Source organism: Macaca mulatta, chromosome 12 (assembly GCF_049350105.2).
Source record: "Macaca mulatta isolate MMU2019108-1 chromosome 12, T2T-MMU8v2.0, whole genome shotgun sequence".
NCBI lineage: Eukaryota > Metazoa > Chordata > Mammalia > Primates > Cercopithecidae > Macaca > Macaca mulatta.
This window is the reverse complement of record NC_133417.1, coordinates 77734524-77751891: the sequence shown is the minus strand read 5'-3', so window position 1 is coordinate 77751891 and position 17368 is coordinate 77734524. Positions and strand designations below refer to the sequence as shown.

The 17368-nt window shown below is 39.8% G+C and overlaps 1 protein-coding gene across 4 annotated transcripts in view; it reads right to left on the bottom strand.

The window, feature by feature from the left end:
• The window catches only part of RAPGEF4 (Rap guanine nucleotide exchange factor 4), a 308971-nt gene that overhangs the window by 198645 nt on the left and 92958 nt on the right, over positions 1–17368 (bottom strand). The window lies entirely within an intron of this gene.

Sequence of the window (17368 nt, the reverse complement as noted above, 5' to 3'; positions counted from 1 at the left end):
CCTAGGATAATGACTTCCAGTTCCAACTGTGTTGCTGCAAAGAACACTATCTCATTCTTTTTTATGGCTGTGTAGTATTCCATGGTGTATATGTACCACATTTTCTTTTTCTAGTCTATCATTGATGGGCATTTAAGTTGATTCCATGTCTTTGCTATTGTGAATAGTGCTGCGATGAACATACATGTCCACGTGTCTTTATAGTCACTCGATACTTGGCCAAATAGGCCTAACAGACAGCTACAGAACTCTCCACCCCAAAACAACAGAACATATATTCTTCTCATCGGCACATGGCATATAGTCTAAAATTGACCACACAATCAGTCATAAAACAATTCTCAGCAAACTCAAAAAAACAAATCATACCAACCACACTCTTAGACCACAGTGCAATAACAACAGAAATCAATACCAAGATCACTCAAAACCATACAATTACATGGAAATTAACCTGCTTCTGAATGAGTTTTGAGTAAACAATGAAATTAAAGCAGAAATCAAGAAATTCTTTGACACTATCGAGAACAAAGATACAGCATACCAAAATCTCTAAGACACAGCTAAAGCTGTGTAAAGAGGAAAGTTTATAGTGCTAAATATTCACGACAAAATGTTAAAAAGATCTCAAATTAACAACCTAACACCACACCTTAAAGAACTAGAAAAGCAAGAGTGAACCAACCCCAAAGCTGGCAGAAGACAAGAAATAACCAAAATCAGAGCTGAACTGAATGAAAATGAGATGCAAAAAAACCATACAAAAGATCATTGAAACCAGAACTTGGTTCTTTGAAAGAATTAATAAGATAGATAAGACTGCTAGTTAGACTAACAAGGAAAAAAGAGAGAAGATCCAAATAATTCAATTTTTAAAGCAAAAAAGGAGGTACATATATAATAATTACATTGATGTGTCCATAGAAAAATGTCTGGAAGTACACAGATAAAAGTGTTAATAGTAGATAGTTCTGGCTAGTGGGAGTGGAGAAAATTTTTCTTTACTTTATATCTTTTGCATATTGTTTGAATTTTAAATAATATTTGTTAATATTTTTACTTTTTAATTTAAAAATTTTAAAAACCTAACTAAAGCAAAAAACATTGACATTTAAAAGTCACGATTTTTTTCTGAGTCAAATAAGATGAAAAGAACTCTTCCTTTGTTTCCTTTAAACAAAGGTAAATTTTTATTTTGGGCATCAAGATCATATTCCAGATGCTTTTACCTTTAAGATTCTTCTCAGCATCCCCAACTCCCTCCTCTCCAAGTAGGAAATAGAATAAAACACGGGTCAGGTAAAACGAAAGGGTCAGTCTATCCTTAGCTACACAGGCTCATCAAAACTGAGAGCACGAAGAGGGCAAAGGTCTTGATTCCCCTGTCAGCCTGTCTGCTTACCTCTAATTCTTGCCTTCTGACTGCACCATGACTCCAGGAACTGGTTTCCCCAACTCCTATCTCTGGATCCATGGAGACCAGTACAGAGGCACATGGACCAAGGACAATCCATCACCACTGAAAGCACAGTGTTTTAGTAAGAATAACCTTAGATAATGCCTAATTCATCTACAGACAAGCAATTTTCAGGTAAGGAAACTGGGGTCCAGAAAAATGAAGCAACTTGCCCAAGGGCACACAGTCACTAAGAGATCTTAGTGGTCTAAGCAGGTCTCCTGAGCATCAAGATAGTGTCTTTTCCATTATGACCGAGAAAGGACAGAAAAGGGCATGTCCTATTAATGTTGGACCAGCGGTTGTGCTTTCATGTACAAAGATAGTACATTAGGATGCAGGCTCAACGAGGCACTGAAGAGAGCAATCTTCCTGACTTTATCATACTGCCCCAAATTGCAGTGCAAACATCAAAAACTGGCTCTGTTACTCTTTTACTTTCATTACCGATATTCCATATGATATACACTTTCTCTACAAACAATCCCGAGTATAAAAGAGAGAATTTTCCCTATTTGAGATATGCCTTCTGGCCATATCATTCAGAGATGTTTTTAGTATGTAACTAACACTAATAAAGGGCTCTTATTAGAATGTTTTCTGCATTTTATAGGCAATAGGAAAGCTGGAGATATTTAAACTAATGCAGTGTGTTCTATTATGTTCTGTCATACTGTTTTTTATAGTGAGAACTATAAATCAGTTTCTAAGGTTTAGGCGGTAAACCAACGATTAGGCTCTGCAATTACATAAAATCAATAAATCAGAGACTGACTGAATCAAGTTGTTTGGCAAACTTGTCCAGACCATAAAGAAATCCCTCATACCTCTCTGCTAAAAAAAAAAAAAGAAAAGCTCCCAGAGAACAGTCATTATTCTTACCTATTTATCAATATAAGTTTTCTAAAGCCCTCTGCTATAGATGGTTATTTATTAACACTGATTAGTGGTTATAATGTACTCAAAATTATAAAATAGTCACCTTTAGTCAACATCACCTTTTTTCACTAATTCAGCCTTCTAACTTATTGTAAGCTCCTCTGATGCATTAGAAATATGATTCAATTAAATACACCCTTGAGTGTGCAGGACGATATCTTGGTACCTGCATTCCTTACAAGAAGCTGAAGTGGGTGCTGAGGAGGCAGGCCCCTTGCTAGACTCAAAGGCTGCTCACACATGCTATATTCCCACCCCTCCCCGAGACACTTCCTTGCTAATGATTTTCCAACACTGAAGCTTTGCAAAACTTTGATCTTTTGTGAAAACTCTGTAAGATGATAAAAATCTTCCAGCTGAACAAACAGACTAGGGCGGAAAGACCATCCCCTTAGCAAAGACCATCCCCTTAGCATTTACCCTGACTCCACCCCAGTGTTTCATTAAAGTGGTATCTTTCAAAATATGCAGATGACACAGTAATACTTTGAACAAACAAACGAATTATGTGAGCCTCTATAGGCAATTTACTCAAGGTAATTAAGAATGCTAAACCAAACAAATTATCATTTTAAATGGCAAGTAAGTTTTAATTAAACTTGATTTCTATACTAAAAATGAAACTACCAGCTCAACAGAAAGGATCTAGTGTAAATTAACAGGCAAAGCATCAAGAAGGGGCTGGCAGGGGAAGAATGTATACCCTGACTTTTGATTTACAAGATTAGAACCAGGTGTCACTGCACTGTCACTGGACACTGGCTCAGGGAGAAGTGCCCTGTGCATGAGTTTAGAATTTATAGAACGTATTTGGGGTGTCTCAAGCATGAGGACATTTTAAATGGTAAAAATGCTAATCAATAACAGAATCAACTAAAACCCAAGGTAGTTTCTTTCCAACTAGACTCTCAATCTTTGTCTTCCATTATGCAAAGGAACCCAGCAAGCTACTGCCCACCCCAGAGATTAAGAGTCCTTCTGTAAGGGGTTGGGGGATGTGGAGATCCCTAGTAGAATGTCAACAGAGTATGATGACCACCACTCGTGAGATAATTGTGTATGATGGACCACGTCAATGGGCGCCAATCAATAACCATGAAAATAAACATGCCACAGAATAAGAAAGACCCCCAGAGTCGTCCCAAGAGGGACAAGGCTAACACATGGTCCTATTAAAGTAGATTACACCTTCAGAATAACATAATCTCAAAAATAATTATAGTCTCTTAAAAGTTTCACACAATCTCTGAAACTACACTATGTCCCTGCGCTTTTAAATGTTTTGTCCCAGTAAGGTAATGGGACTCTGATTAGACCCCAGCCACCAGTACTGGCCACCAATAAAGCCCTCAAAGAACCACCTGCTTTCTTCTCCACATGAAGCACCTTGCCTGCTTCAGCCTCCAGGGTCTTCCCACTTCCACCTTCAGCCCAGCGTCCCACAGGAACACACACGATGTGTCCTGCCCCTTCAGTCCTGGCTTTCTGGTCAGGCGAGATGTCCCAGGGCAGGAGCCGAGGAGGAGGCTGAGAGCATGAGCCAGGCGGTGGCAGGGTGGAACGGGAGGGGCCTGAGCACAGGCTGGGGAAGCCATGCTAAGTCACCACCTCTGGCATCTGGATACAGTCACTGCCACGCGAGACCATTTTCATATTGTTTCCCTAAATAGTATGCTCTCAGGGTGACCCTAGGAGCACTATTAAGATATTTGTGACGGTGTTAAGAAGTCTGTGTCAAGCTTGTGTTCCAGGAAGCAGTGAGAACTTCAGATGGCTGTATTTTCTCTTCTGTACCTGTGCCTGCAGTCTAAAGAGGCAACCCTGCAACCACTAACTCTGGAACTAGAGAAGGAAGAACACTGCCTCTAGAAACGAAGAGACCAGAACAGGCCCATATGTCCCCAATTCTCATATTTGCTCCTGATTCTTGCCAGAATGGGATTCAATCATCCATTAATTCATCAAACAACCACCGGGCAGCTTCTACATGCCAGGCACTGTACTAAGTTCCAGTCCATCCTCAAGTTGCTCACATTCCACAGGAAGGAGAGACATGCAAACAGGCAATTCCAAAAACATGTGCTGGAAACTCATAATGGCATGGCAGTGTCTGGGAGGAGCACAGAGCATCTGTGGAGTGGCATAGTCAGGGGAGCAGACTGAAAAAGCTGCCTGTGACCAAACATCAGTCCCATCAGAATGTGTCTGCTCCTGTGACCCACCAGCACAGGGGCTAGGCTGGGCCTGGTGTGAGAAGGGCCCCGTCTCCTACAGTAGAGCAGAAATCTCAAGAATGCAGGACCATATTCCCAGTGTCTAGCACAGAGCGTGGTTCACCATGAGGGCTATTCAACAAACATCTGTTGAGTAAATGTATGATCTAAGAACTCAGATCTGCCACTGGGACTTTTTTTTTTTTGGCCAGAATCTGGGAGAGGGAGGATCTTAGAAGTCATTTAATTAACTCAACCCTCTAGACTTCACAGACTAGAAACTTCTTTAAAAATGTTTGCAGGTGAATATATAAAATGTGGTATATCCAGTCAATGAAATACTATTCAGCAATTTTTAAAAAGAACTCCTGGCACATGCTTCATCATGGATGAATCCTCAAACCTTATGCTCAGGGAAAGGAGCCAGATGCAGAGGCCACATGTCATATGATTTCATTTCTATGAAATGTCCAGAAAAGGCTAATTGATAGAGACTGAAAGTAGGCCACTGTTTGCTTGGGACTAAGGGTAGAACAGGATTAACTATAAATAGGCATGAGAGATCTGATTGGAAGGATGAAACTGCTCTAAAACTAGATTATGACAGTGGTTGCACCATCTGGTAAAGATAGTAAAAATCACTGAATCACATTTGAAATGTATGAAGTTTATGGTATATAAAGTATACCTCAATAAGGTAGTTTAAAAAGATTTGCAAAGGGAGTCATAAGTTACAGGTTTGCCCTCCTGCTGCAGTGAGGAGGGTTTGCTATGTTGTTGAAAAAACTGAAGACAGGAACCTAGATTTGAAAAGACCCTCCATCTCCTAATTCCCAATCCCAGTGTCTTCCATTCCCCTGAGCTACTGTGCCATCCTGAAAAGCCTGCTTATAGACAGGAACCAGATGAATAGCTGGCAGGGGCTGGAGAAGTGAGAAAAAGGGAGTAACTGCTAACTGAATGTAAGGTTTCCTTAACGGGGTGAGGAAAAAGTTCTGAAACTAGACAGCAGTGATGGTTGCACCACACAGTGAATGGACTTAAGGCCACTGAATTGTATATCTAAAATGGTTAAAATGGTAAATGTCATGTTATGTGTACCTCAACCACAACTTTTTATGAGAAGTCTACTTGTAAATAGGCCATGCTTCAGGAACATTTTCACATTTCCTTTCCATCTGCCAATTCCATTCCCCAGTACCACAGAGGGGCCAGCTGCTGTCCCAGCTCTATCATGTCAGGATGTCTCAGTCCAGGTGACAGCACAGCTCTAAGCAATTTGTTTGCTGCCCTCTATCACCTTCCCCTTGGTTGGCAAACATCAGACATTAATTAAATACAAAAAAAAAAAAATCTGGGTTTGGTTTGCATTTTAATCCTGCCCACTTGAAACTAGCTGGCATCATTCAAAACAACACATGCAGGGCCGTTCCCTGAACTGTCAGGCATCTCATTAGGCGTTGCTTCCTGGCTCCCTGAAAGCATAAGAGGCGATGACTTCTCCTGTAATGCGGTTAGCCGTGGCATATTATGAAACACTTGCTGCTCAGGCAGAAATACTATAGGTCCATGAAGACGAAGGACACCCTGTCCCCACATAACTCAAAGAAGCTCCAGCTTGGCCTGAAATCACTTCCACATGATCCCTATTGCAAATGCCCTAGGTCACTACAGTCAGTGACACTTCCTGGACTACTTCTTTTCATCAATACCATTTGTATTACTATTCCCATCAGAAAATCTGTAATGTGGGCTAAAATTCTCTTTCCTTCGTTCCAATAAAAAGATAGATCCATTAGAACATAGTAAGTTGCCCAAGGATGCCAATTTATTTAGGGGCTGGAACCAGGGCCTGAACATGCTTTGCATTCATATACATACTTGCTTGATGTTATATGTAGAAAGTAAGGATTATCAGCTATAAAATATTTTCTACCTCATAGATGACATTAAACTGAAACTATCACTTTTGAGGGGCTTACAATATATCTGCTATTGAATGAACTAAAAACAAAAACAAAAACACAGCCCTTAGGTTTCCATTTGTGAAATAAAATTTGGAGGACAAGTACTAGGTGTCAAATATCTCAAAGAACTCCTCTGAGGAAATTCTTCTTTACTGCCAGCCAAAAATCACAGGGACACACTGTGACTGACTTTTTTAATTACGTTTTTTTAGTTGCTGGATAATTTTTTCTGACCATTAAAGACAATCACAGCCAAGTCTAACAATAAGAGTAATTGAATCTCATGCTTGAGAGTAAACAGCCCATTCACTGCAAGGAGAGGAAGGAGGCAAATGAGAGGATGTGAGAGGTCCAGAAGTCATTTTCTTTCCTGAAAAGCAGAGCATGCCTGCACAGGAGAAAAGCCCAAGATGGAAGTGCATCTTTATTTCCCGAGTGCCTCACTTTCCAGGGCCCATTCTCCCAAGTGGCACCTGAAAGCCACCAGAGGCCGAAGAGGCTTAACCCTGGCCTCTGCCCCAAGTCTCACAGGTCCAGTTCAGCACATCGAGATGAGCTTTCCAAGAGAGGGCAGGGTGAGGCCATAGCCATTCTGCCCTTGGGAGATTGTGCCTGTTCCGAGTCCCCAAGTCTGGACATGGACAGAGCACACAGACTTACCTGGCAGTGTATACTGATCAACCCATAAAATACAGCCTAATGTGGAGTACTTATATGTCAGTTGCAAATGCTGAATAAAGATTCAGCGTCTTCTTTATGTAAACTGCTTCTATGTAAAGCAAATAACACTGTCTCTGCCTTCAAAGGATTTGCAATTTAACGGCAAAAATACCAGCACCTGTCAGAGATAAGATAGCCAACCAGAAAAAGATCTGGTGTCAGAAAAAGATCTACCTCTGTGAACAATTCATATGTACAGCTTTCCAGATGGAGTTGGTGCTCATAGAGAAGGCCTTTACAGATTGGTCTTTACAGATAACAGATCCTAGTTTATGCCTTGGGTGAACTACTTAATTTTCCGAGTAACGCTATTCTCATCCACAAAATTATGATTCAGGTCTAGAATCTCAAAATCAAATACATAATATGTATGCAATGAAATACATGAATATTCACACTAAGTTGGATGAATAGAGACTATAAACAGCCTTATGTCTATTCAATACCTGTTCAGGTCAGGTTTTGCTGACAAAAGAGCTCACAAGAACTTTTCATCTTTCAAAACAGTTTAGGTTTCAAAGTGGTAGATAAGGGACTGTGAGGCTTGTGGTAATATCCCAAAGGACTACTCTAAAGGTAAAATAAAACAACTATATAATCACACTTTGAAGAAAATCTTAATTTTGTAAATGCACTTAAATCAATTATGTCCTTTATCTGTTCAGAACTCACTGTGGGAGCTCAGGAAACACTAATTATCCAAGTGTGCATGCTTTGACTTGCCCCTGGCAAATTCTGTTGGAAAACTACTGCCCATCTCTTTAAGGATAGAGCCTATATTTTTACTTAGCTCACAACAGTGACATTATCACTGTCTTATTTTCCCCCTCATTCCTCTTATCCAAGTATTTTGAACATCATATTATTCCTGGTAATGTCTCTCTCTCCTGTCACTTTTTTCCAGTCTCTATTTGTACTCTATGCAAGGCCTTATCTTGGCATATCTAGACTACTGCAATAAACTTCCAGTTAATGACACCACCTCCAACGATCCTGCACACTCCAACCAGATCATTCTAGTTCATGATCGCTGTGATTACATCAAAAACTTGAAAGCATCACCAGTGTCAGCAGGACTAAAACCAGATTCCTTAGCTTAGACTCCCTCCCGTTTTCCCAGCTCCACCCAACATAATTCTCCAGACACCTGTAACTGCACCATCTCTGCAATCTCATTCCTATCATTCCATGGGCTGTGGGGCAGACTGTGTTTTCCCCAATGGCCACAACAATATCTCCCATCCCACATACTCATCCTACAGTGTGACGTGAAGATGTTAAAAGCAAGGCCTATGTTCCCTCCCCATGCATCTGGGTGCACTTGTGACTATGACGAAAGTGGCTGTGAATGACTTCCAAGGCAGGTCACAAAATTGAAGAAGCTTCTGCCTGGTTGTCTTGGGACACTGGCTTTTGTCATCAAGCCTCTTACTGGGAAGAAGCCAGGCAGTCACATGGAACAGCCATATATAGGTGCTCTGGTCAACAGCCACAGCTTCTGTCAGCATCAACCAATACTGACAGAAGCAAGCCTTTGGGTGATGCCAGCCTCCTGTGTGTTGCCCCAGGTGATGCCCAGTGGAACATAAGTAAGCTGTTCTCCCTCTCATCCCCTAATCCGATCCAAATGGCAAATTCAGGAGAAAATTAAAGGGTATTGTTGTTTCAAGGCACTACATTTGGGATTGTCTGTTATATAACAATAGATAACTGGAATAGACTAAAATACCTTCCCCTTCTTTTTGGCCTTCCCCAATCCAATCCACCTTTCAAAGTCCAGTCTGTACAGACTTCACCTCCTTCATGAAGCTCACCTCAAAGTAATTTTTGTCTCTCTCTCTAGCTTGAAGCTTGAATAGCGCTCAATAAAGACCGACCATTGAATGCATATTAATATTATTGTGTCCTCCAAATTGAACCAAAATCTCCTTGAGAAAAAAGATCATGCTGTGTCTTCTTGAGAACCCTTTCCCCACATCTCTCAGAATATCTTACGCATAACAGATGGTCTATATACACTTGCTGGATGACTAATTTTCTAGCCTCCAGAGTAAAATGCACAGTAGGTCCCAAATAAAGGATACACACTATGGCAGGTGTTTACTAGAAAAGAAAATATAATAGGAGAATAAGGGACAATAAAAATAATTTTTCAATGGAAGATAAGGTAGTTGTGGGAAGTTCACACTTTTCAAGTCTTTTAACTGCCTTTTAACTGCATTTAAAATTAGGTTTATGTTCAAGTGTGTGTGTGTGTGTGTGTGTGTGTGTGTGTGTGTGTGTGTGTTATTCAACCAACATGTAGATTTGGATGTCTGTTCGGGGAATTGTTCACTCACTAATAAGTAAATCCTAAATGGCCATTTTGAGAAGTGGCAGTAACCATCCACATTCTATAATCTTGTAATTACTCAAGTGTAATTAGAATACAGGAGTATTTAGAAATAGGCAGAGTGTTTCTGGTAAATTCCGTCTGTATCAGTACTTCATAAAATGGGGGTCATGTACCCTAGACAGCTGTCATTGGATAAACTTCATGAAGTTCATGCCCAAAATTATATCCAAAATTGTAAGTGTGTGTGTGCATTGTCTCAATCTGTTTGCATTGCCATAAAGGAATACCTGAGGCTGGGTAGTTTACAAAGAAAGAGGTTTGTTTGGCTCATGGATATGTTGGCTGTACAAGAAGCATGGTACCAACATGTGCTTCCAGCGAGGGGGCTGCCTTCACTCATGGCGGAAGATAAACGGGAGCCTAAATGTGTAGAGATTACTCGGCAAGAAAGGAAGAAAGGGGGAAGAAGGAGGTGCTAGGCTCTTTTCAAGAACCAATTCTTGAGGAAAGTAAGAGTGAAAACTCACTCACTTACTGGAGTGGCACAAAGTCATTCATGAGGGATCTGCCCCCACCAGCCAAACACCTTCCACAGGCCCCACCTCCAACAGTGAGATCAAATTTCAACATGAGACTCTGTGGACCCCAACAAACTATATCCAAACCACAGCATGCATTTTTCTGGGGAGAGGGTCTATCACTTTCATCAGGATCTTAAAATAGTTTTGGACACTGCTAATTCAAGGCTTTCCCTTATCACATTAGTTTTTAAGTCCCATTCAGACATAGTGCTATGGCGTCAGCCCTGGGCCAGTAAGAGGAAAACCAAGGCTGGTCCCAGCTCTGCCAATGCCCAGGATGGTGGCCTTGGTGAAACAGTTGAAAGCTCTCTGGACCTGTTTCTGCTCTTCAGTTCACAGGCAATGAGTGATCTCTGAGACCCCTGGAGCTAACAAGACATCCCAAGACAATTTCCCTGAAAAAGGACCTGCTGAGGAAGAAGAGGGCAGCTTCACTTGATGCTTTTCCACTGGATCCTTTCCTATAAAAGAAGCATAATATGCATCTTAAATAAATCTATATCTAACTGCTAACAATTACTACCTTAATAAATATTAACTGGGTGCTCACAATGTGACAGTCAGCAATGATGAACTTTTCATGCGGTCCTCTAAGACGACCTTTACTGAGTAGCTCGCCCCCACACTGCATATAACTCTAGCAGGTAAAGTAGACAGTAAAAGTACCAACAACTAAGAGAATGGCACACAGGACCAAAGAACAAGTGGTTGATCACCAAATGAGTAGAATAGGTGTTGCGCAGATGTTGAAGTGGAAACATAGTACTCTGCTATGATAACCAGTTTCATCTGGCTAATCTGTCCTGTTGGGTCAGGGTCCACTTCTCCTTTGCCTTCCAGAATTGCGTGATCAGTTAAGAGAATAGTTTTCCTTCCTAGAGGAAAGTGTTTCTTTAAAGATTTGGAAGTAGCTGCACTCTGGCTCAGAACCTCTAAACCAGCTCTGACAGGAATAGAGAGCCATAAACAAACAAAAAGCAAGCGAACACAGATCCTTAATGGAAGAGAAGCCATATAATGAATAATTTGGACCCAGGGATGCTCTAACCATAATTCTTCACATGCTCAAAGGTTTCAATGGAGGAAGTAAGATTTTATAAAAGCTTTGAATTAGAGATGAAACACAAGACAAAGTACTAAAGAGAAAAGAGGCTTTTAGCACTTAAGAGAACAGAAAATATGATATTGATCATTTCATTTCTTGATCCATACATGTTCCTCTTAATGTTAGCATTAAAGTTAGTAACTTTTATATTGATACTCCGCCTATGTGGAGTATTGTATAGTATAAGCCATATGCATATGACTTACCTCTTGAATTAGTCATCTCCATACGCCCAAGGCCCAGGAATTTTTTTGCATCTCCTTTGTGTAATGATGTGCCACTACTAAATACTCAATAAATATACTATGAATGAATACATGTAGCTTCTCCCTAAAACTTAAGATGACGATAAAGCTGATAAACCAGAGCAACTCCATCTTAAATAGGAGCTGGGTAAAAAGAGGCTGAAACCTACTGGGCTGCATTCCCAGACGGTTAAGGCATTCTAACTCATAGGATGAGATAGGAGGTCAGCACAAGATACAGGTCATAAAGACCTTGTTGATAAAACAGGTTGCAGTTAAGGAGCTGGCCAAACCCACCAAAACCAAAATAGTGAGGAGAGTGACCTCTGGGCGTCCTCACTGTTACACTCCCACCAGAGCCATGACAGTTTACAAATGCCACAGCAATGTCAGGAAGTTACCTATATGGCCTAAAAAGGGAAGGCACGGATAATCAACCCCTTGTTTAGCATATCATCAAGAAATAACCATAAAAATGGGTAAACAGCAGCCCTTGGGGGCTGTCTATGGACTAGCCATTCTTTTGTTCCTTTACTTTCTTAATAACCTTGTTTTCACTTTGCACTGCAGACTCGCCCTGAATTCTTTCTCGTGCAAGATCCAAGAACACTCTCTTGGGGTTCTGGGACCCCCTTTCCTACAGGACCCCTTTCCTGTAACAAAGCCAATGACTTGTCTTTATAAGGAAGCTGAATATTTTCTTCTAACTCACCATAATTAATATCCATTATGTATCTATTTTATTAAAAGTAAAAATGTAAATGGAGGTCCTCAGTGTGTTGCTGATCTTTTAGGGGAGGGGGCATGGAGATCTACACCAGAAGAAAGCTGTTCCCTGTTTGGTGATGGGGATCAAGGGATGCGTGGGAAGAAGATCTTACTTATTGCCCACACTTAGAAACTGTAGCTAAATTAATTTGTGCTTCTTAAGAAAAACATAAGTGCAGTAAAAAACAACATATGGTTCAAATAAATAGGTTTTGGTTTTCTCTAACACATGTTTCATGCAAGTTTTCCTCCCATCCTTCCCTATGACCATGTTTGGTGTATCATGTATATGTAAGATCATGCTTTAGATAAATTTGCACGTGTGTCAACTAAATTCCTAGAGAAGAGAAAATATTTGGGGTATATAATATCTTTAAATTTTACCAAAAACATATATACAAAGTTTTCTGGAATCTCCTCCATACCAAGAGATCCTACAATAGTTTTTACAACCCATGTCTAAGTGGTAAAAGAGATCAAAATTGAACTAATCACCTGCATGCTTAGAAAGTCTTTAAATTTATTTGAGATATTCACTTTCTACCATGCATGAGATTTCCTCAAAGCTGCTTCTGGATTATTTCCTTTTGGTCATAAATCAAATATCCAAAAGCTGGCTTATATAATATTATCTTACTTCATTTTCTCTAAGTTAATCACTTTAGAACTAAAACAAATTGCAGGGATAACAAAGGGGGGTTTCCCAGTGTGTTCTGGTTTGTGTGATCATCGTGGTATAATGGTTCATTACCATGACTTTCATCTTTCTATGAAGTGTGCTGAAGTTGAAATGGGGAAGATATTTTTGAGGAGGATATTCTCTTATATCATGATATCCACAGAGAAATAAACATGTTTCATTTTTGAGGATATCCAAATGATATGTGACCCAACAGGTCACTTCTTGTAGGAAATGATATGTAACAATGTAAGAGACTAAAATGAGAACAGTAGCCTTAGCCTTCTGGTACTCTTTTGCCTTAGCCTTCTGGTATTCTTCTGGTATTCTAAGAGGGTGTTCTTTACTAAAGTATCTCTTGATTGTTTACCTCAGGGTCTCATAAGAAGCCAACACAGTAGGCACTTCATATTTGTTGGATTTAACTTAATGTTACAGATTTCCATTTTTTCCTAAGTGTTGGTGAGAACGGAATACTACACCATATTTGAGCTATTGTTCTCCAAGTGAATATAAGCATTTTTCTTGCCTGGGCTGAGTGGCTTACACCTGTGATCTCAGCACTTTGGGAGGCTGAGGTGGAAGGATCACTTGAGGATGGGAGTTTGAGACCAGCCTGAGCAACATAGTGAGACTCCATTACTACTAAAATAAATTTAGCCAGGCAAGGTGGTGCACACCTGTAGACCCAGCTAATCAGGAGACTGAGGAGGGATTGAACCCAGGAGTTCAAGACCACAGTGAGCTATGATTGCACCACTGCACTCCAGCCTGGGCAACAGAGTGAGATAATAGAAAAAAAGTATTTTTCTATTATAACATATACTCCATTAAAGAAGGTTGAAACTGGGTTTTTTTGTTTGTTTATTCACTCGTTTATTTGTTTGTTTGGTTTGTTGGTTGGCTGGTTCATCACTGATAATGCTTGATCATAGAATGGTAAGAGAAAAAAATGATGTGGTACAAATCACAGGTTTTGAAGTCAGACAGGGCAAGTTTAAATCCTAACTCCTCTACTTTACTAGCCATACAACCCTGGGAAAGCTCCTTAATCTCTCCAAGTCTCCGTTTTTCTTACTTATAAAATGGAATAATCACCCCCACTGGCCAATGTTGTTAGGAGGATTAAATAAGAGAATGTATATAAGATGGCTACTTAGCATAATGACAAGCCCATAGCAAGCATTAGTCATATAGCTATTTTTATGTTTATAATTGCCTCATAAGGCCATAGTTAGGATTCAGCAAAATTTATACACACACACACCCAACATGGTTCCTGACATATACAGTAAGTAATAAATGGTAATGCTCATGTTCTCTAAGAACACAATTTAATATGCAATATGAGCCATTCTCCTTACATTCCCCAGGGAGCTTTCTCACATGACTGTGCTCCTGGCCACATTTCTATGTACATAGCACATACCTAGGTCTATCTCAGGCACACATCAAACACTTCACAAATCCCTCACTCTGAATAAACTCTAACAATGTTTCTCAATTGCCAGAAATCAAAAAAATAGAAATAATCATCAGAATTCAGATCTGCAATGAGAATTCTGGTAAACATGACTACTTTGATATGGCACTTTGGGTTGTTGAAAGCACTAAATGACTAGTGTTGGGCATGCTAGCCACGAGCTATTTCCAGCCCTCGTTGTATTTCCTGGCTTTACCTGGATGGGATGTGTGCTTAAAGCAGATTTGTTACACATGCCATACAAATAATTATGGCCTGACTGGTCTCCTGTGTCACATCCTCAAGTCTCTTCTCATGAATCATCATTCAGCTGGAAAGCAGGAAGTGCTCCATTTGGGGGAGGAAGTCAAAAGGACGCCACACCTCAGGACAATACCCTTCTTACCTAAGCAGTGTTATTATTCTGCCAGGCAACACCCAAACAGAGCGTGTTTAATCACACGGACAGAATGGAAGATCAGGGCTATGAGGTTGCTCTAGGATATCACAACTGAGACGTCACACACCACAGAGCTACAACCAAGAGCCTGTTCCACCAACCCCCACACCCAATTGAGTTCAGGTGGTGCCAAAGGCATCACACCTTTAACCTCAAAGCACAGAGTCTTTGAGGCATTTGCTGCTTCTGGCATTTCACCTGGAAAATTGCCATAGACATGTGGAGGCAGAAGAGGGTGTGTTCTACATGTATTTATGCAGGCATATGTGTCCATACATGAGAGATTTTTGGTATTCAAAGGAAGCTACTCTGAAGATTTTGGCTGCCAAAATTGTTAACTATTGTTTTTTCACTAATTTGCACCTAAAAAAGTAAGCCTGAGATTATACCAAGATGTGACATCTTTTATGGAGTGGAAGGTATATTTCCTTTTCAACAAGTTAAGAGTTACCTTACCTTTCATTTCTATTTAGAAAGTCTGGAGTAATCACAACTATTACCCTCATTCAAAGTCAGGAACAAAAAGCCAGAAAGAGATTAGAAGAATGACACTCAATCTCACCCTCTTTCCAGCCCTAGACCCACATTCTAATTTAGAAGCCTCAGAGGAATGGAATGCTTGCTAGCCTTAGTTCTTTCTGGATCTCAATCTTCCCTTGCCGCTGAGAATTTAACTTCTGAATTGGAAATGTATAGTGGTTAAGAGATTGTTGTTATTTGAAAATTGTATATTTTTTAGCAAGTCATAATTATATATTTAAGGTATGTATCAATAAGGATAAATAATTTTATTATAAATATCGAGAATGTATTCTAATGATTTATATTCATAAAACATACTTAAGTTAATATCAGGTTATATATTTCTAAAATTGCTATCATTTAATGAAATTCTTTCACTCAGCATTTATTCATGTGCTAGGCATGCCACCACCACACAAGCTATATTTTATTATCTCACTTTACAGGTGAGAAAACTGAGGTACAAACTTCTGGTTCAGTATCACACTGCCAAAAAGCAATAAAATCTCATTTTGACACCAGGCCCACATGCTTTCCACTGTAGAAACTGTCTCTTCTATTTATTAATGAGCATGCATATTGTTGGATATGTTTGCAGCTTGGTCAACAGTTTAGAAATAATGTTTTATAAAGATTTAAATCACTAACAGTACATAAGTAATCCAATGGCCACTTATACACATCCTCTAATTGATCTGAACACAATTAGTACCTGCATATAAGCCCTCCAAGACACCAAAATGAATGTGGCATCTGTTTTGCATATCAAAGCTGGTAGGGGACACTGCTATAAGCATGCACAACTCACCTCTTCATGGTCTATTTACTCTTGCTTAGACGCATGTCATTTCCCAACCTTTAGCAGAGAAAAGGCACCAGGAGCAGAGGAAAGAAAGTAGTTTGATCTCAATGAGAAGGGAGGGCTGGCAACTTAGAGCAATTCTGTAACGTACTGGTGTCAGCTATTGGGGGGCAAAAACTCCTATATAGCTCAGAAGCCTCAGAGGGTGCCAGTCAACTGAAGCACAGAATAGGAGCATAAGCTGCTAAGGATGACATCACCATTATGGCACAGGAAAACAAAATGTAATATTTCACCTAAGAAAAAAATCAAAGAAAGAGAACAGAATTTATTTAAAAATTCTTTCGAGACTATTTCAACGTTTAAAGGAGAAAGAATATGTATAGAGAAGAGATTTCCCTTTATTGAAAATCAATATTTGTAGAGGTTCTCATTTTTCAAAGTGCTTAAAAGTCATTTGTTTGGTTCAGATTTCTGATTTTTCCAGACTTTGGAATATTTGCAGAATATTTACCCCTAATCTGAAAACCTGAAATCCCAAATGTTCCAATTAGAAAAAAAAAAGCAGTTGCTCGGGATTTTTTAAATAAAAAATAAATAAATTTATTTACAATGGGATTATTTCTTGTTGTGAGAGGTTTCAGAGCATGCAGAAAAGTAGCTTTATTTTCCTGTTTACCAGCACCAGTCACCACCATTGTAGCATTATCTCCAAATCAAGTTTTATGAAGAGTCGTTCTCTTCCTCTGCCTTTATAATGTGCTCCCCATCTTGGACACTCCTATCAATCTCTCTTCCCTGAGTTTTTTGAAGCTGCCTCTGCTATTTTCCACACAGGATTATATCCCATTTTACTAGAACCACTGAAAGACAATACATTGAGCACCTGGGATGATAAGATTGAGGCACAAAAGTGGAATTACTTCGTCTTTGCCTTCAGGGTTCCTTAGTTTCAACTCTACTAGAAACTCCCATTAAAAGTATCTGGTCTGTAAAGAGAAAGAGAGACCACACACCCAACGGCCAAGCCATTGATCTAGCCAAGAAAAACAGCATGTGATAGAATTTCAAAATGCCTTCTTCCTCTGAGTTTCCTCCAAATAGATAAGGATGA